The sequence below is a fragment of the Acipenser ruthenus genome, chromosome 48 (assembly GCF_902713425.1).
Source record: "Acipenser ruthenus chromosome 48, fAciRut3.2 maternal haplotype, whole genome shotgun sequence".
Classification (NCBI taxonomy): domain Eukaryota; kingdom Metazoa; phylum Chordata; class Actinopteri; order Acipenseriformes; family Acipenseridae; genus Acipenser; species Acipenser ruthenus.
In genome coordinates, this window is record NC_081236.1 from 6,497,599 (window position 1) to 6,516,606 (window position 19,008).

General features: G+C 44.8%; 2 non-coding genes across 2 annotated transcripts; both read left to right on the forward strand.

Annotated features, from left to right (window-relative positions):
* The first annotated feature begins 9,227 nt into the window (after positions 1-9,227).
* trnaa-cgc (transfer RNA alanine (anticodon CGC)) lies at positions 9,228-9,299 on the forward strand. Its single transcript has one exon. It is a non-coding gene; the product is annotated as a tRNA-Ala (tRNA).
* Positions 9,300-16,326: 7,027 nt separating this feature from the next.
* trnaa-cgc (transfer RNA alanine (anticodon CGC)) lies at positions 16,327-16,398 on the forward strand. Its single transcript has one exon. It is a non-coding gene; the product is annotated as a tRNA-Ala (tRNA).
* Positions 16,399-19,008: the final 2,610 nt, after the last annotated feature.

Genomic DNA, 19,008 nt, shown 5'->3' on the forward strand with positions numbered 1-19,008 from the left:
TTATTTTGCTCTTATCTGCCCCCTATTTTACTGCATTTAATCCTGTACCTCAGAATATTGTAATCTCCCAAGTGTTTAATCTGTAGTATTTTGTACTTAATCATATCCTGATGTAACTATCACTACTTAATCATATCCTGATGTAACTTTCACTATTATCTGCTGTATTATTGAATTGTGGTTTGTCACACTTGAGAATTATTGTATTTCTTGTTCTATTGTATGACTTATATTGTAACACTTGAATGTATTTGTATTTGCTTGCGATTGTAAGTCGCCCTGGATAAGGGCGTCTGCTAAGAAATAAATAATAATAATAATAATAATATATATATATATATATATATATATATATATATATATGGAATTCTTAATTTCAACCACTGGGTGTCACTGCTGTGCATACTTACGTTCTTTTCTCTCCATCACTCTCCCAAACTAGTCAATTGCCAAACAGGTGTGTTTGATCTAATAATTAATCAATGAACTAATTACTCTCTAGTACAAAGGACGTTAGTGTGTTTGCCTCATTGAGTATAGGAGTTCGGGTAGCTGACGTGTGGTTATCATGGAAGCCAAATGTAAGAGGGAAAGTAAGAGAGTAAGCAGCATTGTATGAGACAGGGAAACTTTGTATCTGTGATTTTATTTGTTGCCAGTCTGTGTAACCCTGCGAGGCTGCATGGTAACTTTGTTACAGCTGGGCAAGCAGCTGTCCCTGCTTGATAGTTAGATCCTCCATTGTTTTAGTTAGCGTCCAAGGCCTGGTACACACACACGGTTCACTCGACAACCGTATTTACAACCTGCAGTCGTAATGGTTGTTTGTCACACACACATCTTCTCACTGAAGTGAGTGCGCTCCCTGTTTAAACAAACAACTGAACTCGCACCATCATTACAGTCATGATCATGAGGTTTGTGTGGCAACAGAACTGAGGCAGTTTTTTGGTTCCCTTTCAATTTGAAGATGACCACCAATGACATTACGTATGGGATATACCTGCCCATTCCGTAGGTATCGCTGAGCTCTCTATATCAGAGAGCTGCACAGTATACGGTTGTGATGGGGTGCCAGCTCGCCCCTATAAATTTGTGTTTTGTTGTTGTTGTTATTTTTACTGTTTTCATTATGTTTTTGTGATTCTTGGTTTGTTTTGGATTGGCAGGGAGGGGGTTAAATTCCTCCCTGTAAAAATGCATGTGAGAATGTGGCTGGAGCCTTAAGTGTTTAATTGTTAATTATTAGTTAATTGGGCTCCAGCCACAGACTATAAAAGACAGCTGAAACCCTTTGTTAGAGAGAGGAGTTTTTGGGTGAGGTTGTTTGTCGGTGTGCTGTGCTGTTTAATTTTGGAGAAAGAAACTGTAGTGAAGGCTAATGCCCAGCCTACATGTCTGTATTTTGTTTAAACCTTTTGTTTGGGCCCTTGTGCCTCTTTATTTGATTATTTTTTTGTTGAATAAAGATCATTATTTTGCCCCTTCCACTGTCTCTGAGCCTCAAACCTCTGTCATCCTGCCACAACGGTGCACATGGTGCTTGGTACTACTGCCACACTAGTGCACAGGCATACGGTGCTGCACGGTACGCGGTGCACCAGGTGCCCATGGTAACACTATGTAACACAATTTTTGTTCCTGGGTAGTAAGTGTTATTTCCTAATTGCTTATGCCTCAAAAGTATAGAAAATGGCTATTATTCCCCACAAACTTTTCTTTTGTGACCAGGACAGTGATATTTTGAAATGTACCTATTTCCAATGAGAAAACGGGCGAATTTGTGTCTTTTCGTTCACATAAAGTCAGAAAAAAACAACATATGAATCCAAATTAACATGTATTTATACTAAAGTAATACAAAAATGACTACAAAAGATTTAGAAGTGAGTAGTCTTTTTGGTTGGGGTAGTATGGGTTTCTCTCCTCAGCTCCACCTCAGAAATTGTCATTTGGATCTACAACGTCTTCCTCGCTCTCTGACTTGCTGCTCTCTTCTAAAGACGGCTGCTCTCTCTCCGGAGGAGTGGGTACGGGGAGCTCATGGCAATATGGCACCGGGGCGATGGATGAAGGAAGGTCCGGATACGTGATAGCAGGTGCATTCTTGCCAGTCCAACGTTTGGAAGGGTCCACCATGCAGAAGTAGCAGTTGCTTGAGTGGTCAGTGGGTTCCCGCCAAATTCTTGGGATAGCGAACTTCATGGCTCTCTTTTCCCCTCTGTACCATCCTACAAAAATACATTTATTTCACCCATGACTAATGTGTAAGATTCTCGCAACATTTTTCATATATGATATATTTTTTCAATAACATTGAAAATTGTAAAACATTTTAAAATTAAAAACTCTTACAATTTTAAAAATTTTAACAAATTTTATAACATAAAATTCCGAGCAACAATTGTCCATCTTACCTTCCAGAGTTTTTTTGCAGTGCTCGCAGGTGAAATGAGGTGCCCAGGGTTTGTCTTGATCCCCGACAGGCATGCCGAAATATGCCTTGTAGGCCTCACACATCTTAGCAGATGCTTCCACGGAGTACTTTTTCGCTCTTGGCTTGATAAATTGGCCGCAGACATAGCAAAATGCGTCTGCCGGATGCTTGTAGCCTCTTGATGCCATCTCAGAAAAATGCAGATATGTATCCACTTAGGCAGCTGGAACTAAACTGAACTGGTGGGCTTAAGGCCCCTGTATTTATACTACTATTTATATTACTGGAAAGTTCTAGAAAGTTCTAGAAGTTACTCCAAGTTTACTCAGCACTGAATCTATCTGGAATGTTCTGGAAACTAGGTAAATTTCAAAATATCACTGTCCTGGTCACAAAAGCAAAGTTTGTGGGGAATAATAGCCATTTTCTATACTTTTGAGGCATAAGCAATTAGGAAATAACACTTACTACCCAGGAACCTAAAAAAAAAAAAATAATTGTTACACGGTGTAATCAGTGCTTGAGCGCAGTGTAAGAGGTGTTTAGTGCACGGCCCATGCACAACACCAGAGCCATGTCAGGCAAGTCGGGGTTCCACCCTGCATGGCCTGCAATGCCAATATCCCACAATATACCCTCTGTGCGTGGTGCTTTGGTGTCCAACATGCCACCTTGGCCCTCGAGAGGGACGTGGCCTGCAGCATCTGTGAGGCTTTCCAGCCCAGGGTGAAAGAAGCTTGCTTGGAGAGGGCCACGAGGGCGAGCTCCACGTCTATGGCCGGACCGTCTGCGGCTCTTGGAACCCCAGAGCCCCTCTACCATGACATGTCCCAGGACCCCCTGCTTGGCATCTCCGATGTGCATGCCTCTCGCAGTCGCTCCCCATCTCCGCAGACGAGAAGTGTGAAGCTTTCCAAGCAGGTGAGGGACATTATGGACCTCAAGGCCCAGATGGTCCAGGTCCTGGAGCTCTTGGCAAAACAGGCATCGGCAGCCCCGGCCTCTGTCTAGGCCCCATTGTAGCCCCAATTGCCATACCCCCCTCCCCCAGGGGAGTTCAGGGTGGGTGGGAAGAGGTGTCCCACCTCTGGGGAAGGGGACTCCTTCTCCTCTGACATGCAGGTGGGGGAGCCCCCTGCTGAGGAAGAACCTGGCTTCGAGGTAGCATCGGAAGCCAGTGCCACCCTGTTGTCCAGCTCGGTTTCGGCATTTATGGGACACGCTGCAGCATTCTTGCTCGTCCCCTGGACACCAGAGGCAGAACCACGCCAGTCTGTGTTCCAGACGCAAGCGGGCATATGCAGCAGAGGCACAGTCTAACACGGCGAGTGTGCTCACCATGGATGGTGTACTGCACGAGGCCCCGCTCCCTGAGCTGGTGGCCACTGAATTACATCTCCTGTCCAGCATGCTGCTGCAGATCTCTGGTCTCCAAGGGCAAGATCTTGTCCAGTGCCTAGCTAGCTTGATCGTGGCTCGTAGAGTTCCTGATGCTGATAAGGCCGCACTGCTTGATGCGCCTATATCCTCAGGACATACCTTTGGGCCAGCCGTGGAGGAAATCTTACAGAGATCCCACCAGGAACGTGAGGCCTCCCGGCAGGTGGCAGCATTGCTCCCTCTCCGTGCTTCCACTTGGGGCAGGTTGAACCGCTGGCGAGCTCCTCAGATGTAGACTGTCACCAGGACAGTTCCAGTCCCCATAGCTCCGCTGGGTGACCTAAGGCATTGCCTACAGGGCACATCAACAGCAAACAACTGGGCCCAACTGGCAGGCAGAGGGAATGCAGGATGTGGCCAGTCCACACACCAGCGTCACAGGAGGCGTTTTCAGGGCCAGTGCTCTAAACAGCCACCCCAAACTGCCCCACCTCAGCCCAAGCAGGGCCCCTGAAGGTTGGCGGTCTCAGATCCCCTTTTCGGCACAACAGCTGCAGTACTGGCGAGCTTGCACCTCAGACTCCAGGGTGCTCGCCACCGTGCAAAACAGTTATGTGCTTCTGTTCCGCTTGGGACCTCCTCCCTTTTGAGGCATTACAAATACTTTAGTGACAGACCCTCTCCAGGCCTCGGTACTTCAGAAGGAAGTGGCCACCTTGCTGTGCAAGCGAGCCATTCATCTTGTAGACCCCACCTCCTACGGAGAGGGGTACTACTCGAGGTCTTTTCTGGTACCCAAAAAAAAATGGAGGCTTTCACCCCATCTTAGACCTGAGGCTCCTCAACGGCTTAAAAGACAGGAGGCTCCAAATGCTGAAGCAGCGTCACATTCTCCAGTCCATCTGGCCAGGTGACTGGTTCACCACCGTGGACTTACAGGACAAGTACTTTCACGTTCCCATTCGTCCAGAGCACAGAAAGTATCTCCGCTTCTCTTTTCAAGGAAGCGTTTACGAGTTTGCTGTGCTGGCATTCGGCCTCTCCCTAGCTCACGGCATGGATTAATTCTATGACAGCGTGCCTGTGACAGGGCACCAGTGTAATGACCTTTCTTGTTCACGGCATGGATTAATTCTATGACAGAGTGCCTGTGACAGGGCACCAGTGTAATGACCCTTCTTGTTCACGACATGGATTAATTCTATGACAGCGTGCCTGTGACAGGGCACCAGTGTAATGACCCTTCTTGTTCATGGCATGGATTAATTCTATGACAGCGTGCCTGTGACAGGGCACCAGTGTAATGACCTTTCTTGTTCACGGCATGGATTAATTCTATGACAGCATGCCTGTGACAGGGCACCAGTGTAATGACGCTTCTTGTTCATGGCATGGATTAATTCTATGACAGTGTGCCTGTGACAGGGCACCAGTGTAATGACCTTTCTTGTTCATGGCATGGATTAATTCTATGACAGCATGCCTGTGACAGGGCACCAGTGTAATGACGCTTCTTGTTCACGGCATGGATTAATTCTATGACAGTGTGCCTGTGACAGGGCACCAGTGTAATGACCTTTCTTGTTCATGGCATGGATTAATTCTATGACAGCGTGCCTGTGACAGGGCACCAGTGTAATGACCCTTCTTGTTCACGGCATGGATTAATTCTATGACAGCGTGCCTGTGACAGGGCACCAGTGTAATGACCCTTGTTGTTCATGGCATGGATTAATTCTATGACAGTGTGCCTGTGACAGGGCACCAGTGTAATGACCTTTCTTGTTCATGGCATGGATTAATTCTATGACAGCGTGCCTGTGACAGGGCACCAGTGTAATGACCCTTCTTGTTCACGGCATGGATTAATTCTATGACAGCGTGCCTGTGACAGGGCACCAGTGTAATGACCCTTCTTGTTTAAGACATGGATTAATTCTATGACAGTGTGCCTGTGACAGGGCACCAGTGTAATGACCCTTCTTGTTCACGGCATGGATTAATTCTATGACAGCGTGCCTGTGACAGGGCACCAGTGTAATGACCCTTCTTGTTTAAGACATGGATTAATTCTATGACAGTGTGCCTGTGACAGGGCACCAGTGTAATGACCTTTCTTGTTCACGGCATGGATTAATTCTATGACAGCGTGCCTGTGACAGGGCACCAGTGTAATGACCCTTCTTGTTCACGACATGGATTAATTCTATGACAGCGTGCCTGTGACAGGGCACCAGTGTAATGACCTTTCTTGTTCACCGCATGGATTAATTCTATGACAGAGTGCCTGTGACAGGGCACCAGTGTAATGACCCTTCTTGTTCATGGCATGGATTAATTCTATGACAGCGTGCCTGTGACAGGGCACCAGTGTAATGACCCTTCTTGTTTACGACATGGATTAATTCTATGACAGTGTGCCTGTGACAGGGCACCAGTGTAATGACCCTTCTTGTTCATGGCATGGATTAATTCTATGACAGCGTGCCTGTGACAGGGCACCAGTGTAATGACCCTTCTTGTTTACGACATGGATTAATTCTATGACAGTGTGCCTGTGACAGGGCACCAGTGTAATGACCCTTCTTGTTCATGGCATGGATTAATTCTATGACAGCGTGCCTGTGACAGGGCACCAGTGTAATGACCCTTCTTGTTCACCGCATGGATTAATTCTATGACAGAGTGCCTGTGACAGGGCACCAGTGTAATGACCCTTCTTGTTCATGGCATGGATTAATTCTATGACAGCGTACCACTGCCGACACCACCTGTGTTTAACCGGGGGGGGGCGGGGGGGGCGGGGGGGGGCGGTAGTTTTTGAGATCTTTTTAGTTTAAAGGAGGAGAGTGTGTGAAGTCCCATCACAAAGACACCAGGAGGGCAGTTAGCGATCTTAGAACCATACCAATAGAATAGACTAATTAAGTTACAATAATAATTCTCTTTGCAGGGTTAGAAAATAACTCAATACACAATAAATCATTAATAAACTTAAATCTCAGTGCAATCATAAATCATAATAAGAAACAATACACAAACCACAAGAAAGTGGCTCAATAAACCACAAGTAGTCAAATCAACTAACTGCTAATAGCAAACAAGATCCACAATATCAATACATCACAGCAAACTCCAACACACAGAAATAAACCCACACCAAAGGTTAGAGTGAGTGTGTCTGTCCCTTACAGATCCACACACGATTTAAATACTTGTGTAGTTAAGATCGATAAAACACCCAGATTAAGGTACAAAATACAAAACCATAGTATAACAGATTCGCCCAATATCGATTTCGAGGGGTTGAGTGAGACTAGATTTGCCCGGGCAAAAAAAGGGTTTTCCCAATGGACTTTTTAAACTTCTGCGCCAATTCAGTTTTACCTGATGGATGTGGGCAAATGCCAACAAAACATTGTGTGTTTGGGATTTGCCCCCTTGCTGAGACTAGATTGGCCTGGGTGAGTCTAGATTCATCAGAGCACTGGATTGCAGCCTTAACACATGTATGTATATATATATATATATATATATTACTGGAGTAATCTAGGTAAAGTACCTTGCTCAAGGGTACAGTAGCAGTGTCACCCACGTGGGATTGAACCCACAATCCTCTGGTCAGGAATCCAGAGCCCTAACCACTACTCTCCTCTCTCCTCTCTCTGTCCACCCCAACTGTCCTGTTAGGTGACTTCAATATCCATCTCTCCAACCCCAGCCACTGCTGGATTCCTCCCTCTCCTGCCTTCGACTTCTGTCTCTCTCCATCCCCCCCTACCCACAAAACTGGCCGTCAACTGGACTTCACCTTCTCCAGGGCCTGCTTCCCCTCCACCCTCTCTGTCACCCCCCTGGACCTCTCTGATCACTATTTCATCTCTTTTTCTCTGTCTCTCCCCTCTCTCGCTGCTCCTCCTACCCCCACTGTCGCCTCTCGCTGTAACCTCCACTCTCTCTCCCCCTCTGTCCTTGCCTCCACCACTCTCTCTCACCTCCCTCCTATCGACTCCTTCTCCCAACTCTCTGTAGACTCTGCTACCTCCACCCTCTTCTCCTCTCTCACCTCCTCCCTCGACTCCCTCTGCTCCCTCACCTCCCGACCTGCTTGTCCCTCCCCTCCCCAACCCTGGCTCTCCTCTGCGCTCCACTCAGCAAGAACCACACTGTGATCTGCTGAAAAGAAATGGAAGAGAACCAAACTCCCTGCTGCCCTAGACCTTTACCGCACTCTCCTCTCCTCCTTCTCCTCTACTCTTTCCTCTGCTAAATGTTCTTATTTCCAATCTATAATCCAAGCCTCCACTAACAACCCATGTAAACTATTCTCTACCTTCTCATCCCTCCTAAACCCTCCCCCCTCCTCCTCACTCCTCTATCTCTTCTGGTGACTTTGCCTCCTTCTTCTCTATTAAAATCTCAGATATCCGCAAACTCTTTAACACATCTCCCTCCCCCGCACCCCCTCCCGCTCCAACCCCTACATCCACTGCATCCCCTACTAACTCACCCTCCTTCTCCACCTTCTCTCCCCTCTCAGACTGACCTCTCCTCCCTGCTCCAGGGTCACAAACCCACCACACGTGCCCTGGACCTCCTCCCCACTCACCTCTTTCAAGCTGCTGCTCCTGCTCTACTTCCCTTCATCTCTTCCCTTCTCAACACCTCTCTCCTTTCTGGACTCTTTCCCTCTGCCTTCAAACAGGTCTCTATCACTCTCCTTCTCAAAAAACCTACCCTCAACCCCACCTCCCTCCAGAGCTACCATCCTGTCTCCCTCCTACCCTTCCTCTCCAAAATCCTCGAGTGGGCTGTACACCGCCAGCTCTCTGCTGTCCAACCACTCTCAACAATCTGGCTTCTGCTCTGCTGACTCCACTGAAACCGCCCTTCTGTCTGTCACTAACTCACTAAACTGCCCGAGCTGCCTCTATCTCCTCTGTCCTAATTCTCCTCGACCTCTCTGCTGCCTTTCATTCTGTCGATCACTCTATTCTACTATCGTCTCTCGCTGACCTGGGAATCTCTGGCACTGCTCTGGCCTGGTTCTCCGCCTACCTCTCCAACCGCACTTACCAGGTAACCTGGCGTGGAGTAACCTCCTCACCTCGCCCTCTCTCAACAGGAGTCCCACAAGGGTCAGTCTTCGGTCCTCTTCTGTTCTCTCTCTACACCCGATCCCTTGGCCCCCTCCTCTCTAATTCCCAGCACATCTCCACTCTGGCACGCACTTGCCGATTCTTCCTGAGCAACATACGAAGAATCTGACCCTTCCTCACCAACTACACCACCCAGCTCCTGGTCCAGACCCTGGTACTCTCCCGTCTAGACTACCGCTCACTCCACCGGCTCCCGATCGCTGCTCGCATCCAGTTCAAGACTTCAAGAGTTCATGTGCTCAATGACAACAGGGGATGTAGCTCAGTGGTAGAGCGCATGCTTCGCATGTTTGAGGCCCCGGGTTCAATCCCCGGCATCTCCAGGTGGTATTTCTTTACCCCGCCCTTCCATGAAATCACACTTTGTTGTTTATTAAAAACACTCTTCCAAAACCCAGCCCTTTCTGGTTTCATTCATTCAATCAATCTATCTATCTTTTGATTTATAAATGTAATTATTTATTTTATTAATCTCTATCTAACTTTTGATTCAGAATTATAAATATATTTATATATGTTTTCTCTCTCTATCTATATTTTGATTTCAAAAAATAAATATAATTTTTTTTAACTCTCTCCTTCTCTCTATCCATCTAACTATTAGGCACACCATTACAAAAAAAGTCTTCTTATCTTCAACATTTCACACGATTAATGTTGTCATTGAAGCTAAATCAATCAGAATAACAGGACAAGAGGGAGACGCAAAAGAGATATGCTCCAGGAGCCGTTTTTTAAAACTTGTAATCTGGATCGTTTTGATCCGTTTGTTCAGAAAATGTCACTGCTGAATTATCCATATTACGAATTGCGATTAAAATGTCCAGCATTTTAAAAAGTAATCTCGGTCACAAAATATAGGATTACAAATCCAGATAATTTGTATCCAGATTACAAGTTTTGAAAAAGCAGCTCCTGGTGAGCCTCCAAATCACAACCACAGTGTCCTGCCTACAAGTACCACACAAAAGACAAGTGCACCACTTGGAGCACTGGGAGCACTGGGAGACGATGTCAGAAAAATTGAGGAAAGCTGTCAAAACAAAATAATCTTGCTGGCCACCGTGTCCTGGGACAGTTTTGTAGCCCTTCAGTTTAGCACACCGAGCAGCTGACAAGCGTGAGGCATTGTGGCTTAGTTGGTTAAAACACCTGCCTTGTAAACAGGAAATCCTTGGTTCGAATCCCAGCAGTGCCTCTTTTACTTCTTCTCCCAAAGTTAAATGCATACCACCTTCTAAAAAGATTAATTCCTAAAATTAACGTAGTAGGGATTCACCGAAATACATGCACATGGATTAGGGAGTGGTTAACATGTAGAAAACAGAAAGTATAAATTAGATGAGAAACCTCAAAATGGAGCGAGGCAACCAGTGGTGTACCACAGGGATCAGTATTAGGTCCTCTGCTATTCGTAATCTACATTAATGATTTAGATTCTGGTATAGTAAGCAAACTTGTTAAATTTGCAGACGATACAAAAATAGGAGTAGCAAACACTGCTGCAGCAGCAAAGTTCATTCAAAATGATCTAGACAGCATTCAGACACATGGCAAATGACATTTAATAGAGAAAAGTGTAAAGTACTGCATGCAGGCAATAAAAATGTGCATTATAAATATCATATAGAAGATACTGAAATTGAAGAAGGAATCTATGAAAAAGATCTAGGAGGTTATTTTGACTAAGAAATGTCTTCATCTAGACAATGTGGGGAATCCAACAAGATGCTCGGATATATTATGAAAAATGTTGAATTTAAATCAAGGGAAGTAATGTTAAAACTTTACAATGCATTAGTAAGACCTCATCTAGAATATTGTGTTCAGTTCTGGTCTCCTCGTTACAAATAGGATATTGCTTCTCTAGAAAGAGTGCAAAGAAGAGCAACCAGAATTATCCCGGGTTTAAAAGGCATGTCGTATGCAGACAGGCTCAAAGAATTGAATCTATTTAGTCTATTCAATTAGACTACGCGGTGATCTGATTCAAGCATTCAGAATTCTAAAAGGTATAGACAATGTCGACCCAAGGGACTTTTTAGACCTGAAAAAAGAAACAAGGATCAGAGGTCACAAATGGAGATTAGATAAAGGGGCATTCAGAACAGAAAATAGGAGGCACTTTTTTTACACAGAGGATTCTAGAACCAATTCTCCAGTAATGTTGTTGAAGCTGACACCCTGGGATCCTTCAAGAAGCTGCTTGATGAGGTTCTGGGATCAATAAGCTACTAACAGCCAAACGAGCAAGATGGGCCGAATGGCCTCCTCTCATTTGCAAACTTTGTTTTGTTCTTACATTGTGCTCATTCTGCTTTTAACCTCGTGTTAAGCCCTACACCGAGGGGAAAGGCCATCCAAAAATTGGAATGAACTTGTAAATGCTCCTCTCCATGGAACTCTCTAGTCACCCCTTTGCGGTCCTATGTCGGACCCTGTCCCACCTCATCAGAAAGACATGAAGCACATGAAGCAGAAAAAGCAGAGAAAACCTTTCAATGGAATAGTGAGACTGATAGGAGCTAAGAGAAGCCGAAAAAAAGGGGTGTATCTGAGCAATACACAAAGCTCCGGCACCACAGAGATAACACGGACATAAACAAACAAGACAGCTGCTTCTGCATCCAGCACTCAAAGAATATCACAGACATTATTTGCAGAGCTTTTTGTGATGTTATAGTAATAAAATAATGACTTGGATCGCATTATAAAAGAGTATTTCTTTGGGAGAAACAGTTTGGACATTATATATGAAATATTGAAGAATTTGGTGATAAAACGAGTGATCAGGAGAGGATTTATCGGTATGCACGACTATGAAGAGGTATGTGAAAAATACAGCAAACAAGGGTTGGAGCGGGGCCAGGAGGTGCAGTATTGAGTGTCCTTTTGATATGCAGTGCCTTTTAAACCTGTTTTACTGTGAAAAAAATACTTTTAAACAGCGTGTGTGAAAATAAATTGGACCTGACGCACCTGAGACGTGCTGAATAAATGGACTGCTAAGGTGTGACAGGACAGCAGATACATAATGTCCAAACTGTTTCTCCCAAAGAAATACTCTTTTATTTTTACAAACAAAAATACCCAAAATAATCCAAATGAAAAACAATAATCCACCCCGCTATCAACAATGATATCGGGGTAAAAACAGAAACAGGTTCAGTCTCAAAAAGTAAATAATAAGTCACTCCTCAACCACAATCCTCGGCAAAGTTGAGGTAGATGGAACCAAGGCCAGAAAACGACGGGGATGGGATTCAAACCTGCGCGTGCAGAGTACAGTGCAATACATCGCCTTTACCGCTCGGTCACCTCGTCCTCCATGCAGCAATCACATAAAAAAAACACATTTCAGCTTTCACCCAGCCCTATATTAACTGATGACCCCCCCAAGCTTGTCCAAACCAATCCCTGTCGGGCACCAGACTTGACTGAAAGACTGGGAGATTTCCACTTATTTACCAATACAGTAGATAGATAGATAGATTGAATGAATGAAACCAGAAAGGGCCAGGTGGTGGGTTAGGGTTAGGAGTGTTTTAATAAACAACAAAGTGTGATTTCATTGTAATATTAAGTAAAGGAATTCCACCTGGAGAGTGAACCCAGGGCCTCATACATGTGATGCATGCACTCTACCACTGAGCTACAGTGCCTATAGAAAGTATTCACCCCCCTTGGAAGTTTACAACCTGACATCTTGATGTATTTAAATGGGATTTTTTCCTTTGATTTACACAACCTACTCAACACTTTGAAGAGGCAAGAGAATTTTTATTGTGAAACAACAGTTAATGAAAAATAAAAAAACTGAAATGTCTTGGTTAGATAAGTATTCACCCCTGAGTCAATACTTGGTAGAAACAACTTTGGCACCTGTAAGTCTTTTGGGGTAAGTTTCTACCAGGTTTGCACATCTGGATCGTGCAATATTCACCCATTCTTCTTGGCAAAATTATTCAAGCTCTGTCAAGATGGATGGGGATCATTGGTGGACAGCAATCTTCAAGTCTTGCCACTGATTCTCAATCTGATTCAAGTCCGGGCTTTGACTGGGCCACTCTAGGATGTTCGCTTTCTTGTTTTTAAGCCACTCTAGTGTCTCTTTGGCTGTGTGCTTGGGGTCATTGTCCATTCATTTTGCCCTCTACCCTGACAAGCTTCCCAGTCCCTGCCGATGAAAAGCATCCCCATAGCATGATCCTTTTTTGCAAATTCCAAGCAGGATTTTACATGGGCCTTTTTCAGAAATGGCTTCCTTCTTGCCACTTTTCCATACAGGCCAGATTTGTGGAGTACCTGAGCTATTGTTGACACATGGACAGTTTCTTTCGTCTCAGCCATGGAACGCTGTAGGTCTTTCAGAGTTGTCATTGGCCTCTTGGTGACTTCTCTGACCAATGCCCTTCTTACCCGGCTGCTCAGTTTGGGAGGACGGCCTGCTCTAAGCAGATTCGGGGTGGTGCCGTATACCTTCCACTTCTTAATGGTAGACTTGACAGTGCTCCAAGGGATATTCAATGCCTTTGAAATCGTTTTATACCCCTCCCCTGATCTGTGCCTTTCCACAACTTTATTCCAGAGTTGTCTTGGTCTTCATGGTAGTACCTTTGCTGTGAATGCACTATCTAACTGTGGGACAGGTGTATTTAATCCAAAATCATGTGAACCTTTTCTATTGCACACAGATGGACTCCATTGAACTTATTGTGTGAATTCTGAAGGCAATTGGTTGCACCAGGGCTTATTTAGGAGTGTCATAGCAAAGGGGGTGAGTACTTATCTAATTAAGACTTCTCAGGTTTTTATTTTTCCCACATTGAAAGTGTTGAGTAGGTTGTGTAAATCCCATTTAAATGCATCAAGATTTCAGGTTGTAACACAACAAACTGTGAAAACGTCCAAGGGGGATGAATAGTGAATACTTACTATAGGCACTGTACATCCCCTGTTGTAATCTTAGTCTCACTCTGTGCAACAAAACATAGATAGATTGAATGAACGAATGAATGAATGATTGAATGAATGAATGAATGAATGAATGAAAGGGCTGGCTGATGGAAGAACAGTGGTTCTCAACCCTGGTCCTGGGGACTCAGTGTCCTGCTGGTTTTTGTTCCAGCTGAGCTCTCAATTACTTAATTGAACCCTAATCAATTTAAAAAGTCAATTTAAGCAAATTCTTAGTTCAATTAAGTAATTGAGAGTTCAGTTGGAACAAAAACCAAAACTGAAATGTGTGTTTTTTTTATGTGTGATTGCTGCATGGAGGACGAGGTGACCGAGCTGTAAAGGCGATGTATTGCACTGTACTCTGCACGCGCAGGTTTGAATCCCATCCCCGTCGTTTTTTGGCACATTTTCCTCCGTGGCCTTGGCTCCATCTATCTCACTTTTGCCGTGTAGCTTAAAACAGTGCAGGGCTCTGTGGCGCAATGGACTTCTAGTCCATCTGTGTAGTATGATTCAAAGGGTATAGTTTTGAGTCATGAATGCTTATACATGATTTTTTATTACTTAGTTGTGTTTTTTTTAGACGAAGGTATGCATTTACCTTTGGAAGAAGAAATTAAAGAGGCACTGCGGGGATTCGAACCCAGTGTCACAGAGTGACCCTGAAAACCATCTTCCCTTGTACGAGGTGTGAGCACCTTTTTTGAGTGAAAGGGGTATGCGGCAGAGATGTCTGGCTCTTTGACAGAAACAGTTTAATTAATTTGTGATTTTCCCAGCTAACAAGATTGAAGTTTTTGCAGGTATGAAGTAAAGGCCCTGCTTGCCGCACAGGGGAGCAGAGTGCAGCACAGGGGAGCTGGGTACAGCACAGGGGAGCAGGGTACAGCACAGGGGAGCTGGGTACAGCACAGGGGAGCAGGGTACAGCACAGGGGAGCTGGGTACAGCACAGGGGAGCAGGGTACAGCACAGGAGAGCAGAGTGCAGCAGAGGAGAGCAGGGTACAGCGCTGAGTACAGCACAGGGGAGCAGGGTACCGCACAGGGGAGCAGAGTGCTGCACAGGAGAGCAGGGTACAGCACAGGGTACAGCACAGGGGACCAGGATACAACACAGGGGAGCAGGGTACAGCACAGGAAAGCAGGGTACAGCGCAGAACCAAACTCCCTGCTGCCCTAGACCTCTACCGCTCTCTCCTCCTCTCCTCCTTCTCCTTTACTCTTTCCTCTGCTAAATGTTCTTATTTCCAATCTATAATCCAAGCCTCCACTAACAACCCATGTAAACTATTCTCTACCTTCTCCTCCCTCCTAAACCCTCCCCCCTCCTCCTCCCTCCTCTATCACCTCTGATGACTTTGCCTCTTTCTTCTCTTTTAAAATCTCAGATACCCACAAACTCTTTAACACATCTCCCTCCCCCGCACCCCCTCCCGCTCCAACCCCTACATCCACTGCATCCCCTACTAACTCACCCTCCTTCTCCACCTTCTCTCCCCTCTCAGACTGACCTCTCCTCCCTGCTCCAGGGTCACAAACCCACCACACGTGCCCTGGACCTCCTCCCGACTCACCTCTTTCAAGCTGCTGCTCCTGCTCTACTTCCCTTCATCTCCTCCCTTCTCAACACCTCTCTCCTTTCTGGACTCTTTCCCTCTGCCTTCAAACAGGCCTCTATCACTCCCCTTCTCAAAAAACCTACCCTCAACCCCACCTCCCTCCAGAGCTACCATCCTCCCTCCAGAGTCTCCCTCCTACCCTTCCTCTCCAAAATCCTCGAGTGGGCTGTACACCGCCAGCTCTCTGCTTTCCTGTCCAACCACTCTCAACAATCTGGCTTCTGCTCTGCTGACTCCACTGAAACCGCCCTTCTGTCTGTCACTAACTCACTAAACTGCCCGAGCTGCCTCTATCTCCTCTGTCCTAATTCTCCTCGACCTCTCTGCTGCCTTTGATTCTGTCGATCATTCTATTCTACTATCCTCTCTCGCTGACCTGGGAATCTCTGGCACTGCTCTGGCCTGGTTCTCCTCCTACCTCTCCAACCGCACTTACCAGATAACCTGGCGTGGAGTAACCTCCTCACCTCGCCTTCTCTCAACAGGAGTCCCCCAAGGGTCAGTCTTCGGTCCTCTTCTGTTCTCTCTCTACACCCGATCCCTTGGCCCCCTCCTCTCTAATTCCCAGCACATCTCCACTCTGGCACGCACTTGCCGATTCTTCCTGAGCAACATACGAAGAATCTGACACCTTCCTCACCAACTACACCACCCAGCTCCTGGTCCAGGCCCTGGTACTCTCCCGTCTAGACTACCGCTCACTCCACTGGCTCCCGATCGCTGCTCGCATCCAGTTCAAGACTTAAAGAGTTCAAGTGCTCAACGGCAACAGGGGATGTAGCTCAGTGGTAGAGCGCATGCTTCGCATGTATGAGGCCCCGGGTTCAATCCCCGGCATCTCCAGGTGGTATTTCTTTACCCCGCCCTTCCATGAAATCACACTTTGTTGTTTATTAAAAACACTCTTCCAAAACCCAGCCCTTTCTGGTTTCATTCATTCAATCAATCTATCTATCTTTTGATTTATAAATGTAATTATTTATTTTATTAATCTCTATCTAACTTTTGATTCAGAATTTTAAATATATTTATATATGTTTTCTCTATCTATATTTTGATTTCAAAAAATAAATATAATTTTTTTTTACTCTCTCCTTCTCTCTATCCATCTAACTATTAGGCATACTATTACAAAAAAAGTCTTCTTATCTTCAACATTTCACACGATTAATGTTGTCATTGAAGCTAAATCAATCAGAATAACAGGACAAGAGGGAGACGCAAAAGAGATATGCTCCAGGAGCCGGTTTTTTAAAACTTGTAATCTGGATCGTTTTGATCCGTTTGTTCAGAAAATGTCACTGCTGAATTATCCATATTACGAATTGCGATTAAAATGTCCAGCATTTTAAAAAGTAATCTCGGTCACAAAATATAGGATTACAAATCCAGATAATTTGTATCCAGATTACAAGTTTTGAAAAAGCAGCTCCTGGTGAGCCTCCAAATCACAACCGCAGTGTCCTGCCGTACAAGTACCACACAAAAGACAAGTGCACCACTTGGAGCACTGGGAGACGATGTCAGAAAAATTGAGGAAAGCTGTCAAAACAAAATAATCTTGCTGGCCACCAAGTCCTGGGACAGTTTTGTAGCCCTTCAGTTTAGCACACCGAGCAGCTGGCAAGTGTGAGGCATTGTGGCTTAGTTGGTTAAAGCACCTGCCTTGTAAACAGGAAATCCTTGGTTTGAATCCCAGCAGTGCCTCTTTTACTTCTTCTCCCAAAGTTAAATGCATACCTTCTTCTAAAAAGATTAATTCCTAAAATTAACGTAGTAGGGATTCACAGAAATACATGCACATGGATTAGGGAGCTTTTAACATGTAGAAAACAGAAAGTATTAATTAGACGAGAAACCTCAAAATGGAGCGAGGTAACCAGTGGTGTACCACAGGGATCAGTATTAGGTCCTCTGCTATTTGTAATCTACATTCATGATTTAGATTCTGGTATAGTAAGCAAACTTGTTAAATTTGCAGACGATACAAAAATAGGAGTAGCAAACACTGCTGCAGGAGCAAAGTTCATTCAAAATGATCTAGACAGCATTCAGACACATGGCAAATGACATTTAATAGAGAAAAGTGTAAAGTACTGCATGCAGGCAATAAAAATGTGCATTATAAATATCATGTAGAAGATACTGAAATTGAAGAAGGAATCTATGAAAAAGATCTAGGAGTTTATGTTGACTAAGAAATGTCTTCATCTAGACAATGTGGGGAAGCCAACAAGATGCTCGGATATATTATGAAAAATGTTGATTTTAAATCAAGGGAAGTAATGTTAAAACTTAAGAATGCATTAGTAAGACCTCAACTAGAATATTGTGTTCAGTTCTGGTCTCCTCGTTACAAAAAGGATATTGCTGCTCTAGAAAGAGTGCAAAGAAGAGCAACCAGAATTATCCCAGGTTTAAAAGGCATGTCGTATGCAGACAGGCTAAAAGAATTGAATCTGTTCAGTCTTGAACAAAGAAGACTACGCGGCGATCTGATTCAAACATTCAAAATCCTAAAAGGTATTGACAATGTCGACCCAGGGGACTTTTTAGACCTGAAAAAAGAAACAAGGATCAGAGGTCACAAATGGAGATTAGATAAAGGGGCATTCAGAACAGAAAATAGGAGGCACTTTTTTTACACAGAGGATTCTAGAACCAATTCCCCAGTAATGTTGTTGAAGCTGACACCCTGGGATCCTTCAAGAAGCTGCTTGATGAGGTTCTAGGATCAATAAGCTACTAACAGCCAAACGAGCAAGATGGGCCGAATGGCCTCCTCTCATTTGCAAACTTTGTTTTGTTCTTACATTGTGCTCATTCTGCTTTTAACCTCGTGTTAAGCCCTACACCGAGGGGAAAGGCCATCCAAAAATTGGAATGAACTTGTAAATGCTCCTCTCCATGGAACTCTCTAGTCACCCCTTTGCGGTCCTATGTCGGACCCTGTCCCACCTCATCAGAAAGACATGAAGCACATGAAGCAGAAAAAGCAGAGAAAACCTTTCAATGGCATAGTGAGACTGATAGGAGCTAAGAGAAGCCGAAAAAAAGTGGTGTATCTGAGCAATACACAAAGCTCCGGCACCACAGAGATAACACGGACATAAACAAACAAGACAGCTGCTTCTGCATCCAGCACTCAAAGAATATCACAGACATTATTTGCAGAGCTTTTTGTGATTTTATAGTAATAAAATAATGACTTGGATCGCATTATTGAAGAATTTGGTGATAAAACGAGTGATCAGGAGAGGATTTATCGGTATGCACGACTATGAAGAGGTATGTGAAAAATACAGCAAACAAGGGGTGGGGCGGGGCTGGAGGTGCAGTATTGAGTGTCCTGTTGATATGCAGTGCCTTTTAAACCTGTTTTACTGTGAAAAAAATACTTTTAAACAGCGTGTGTGAAAATAAATTGGACCTGACGCACCTGAGACGTGCTGA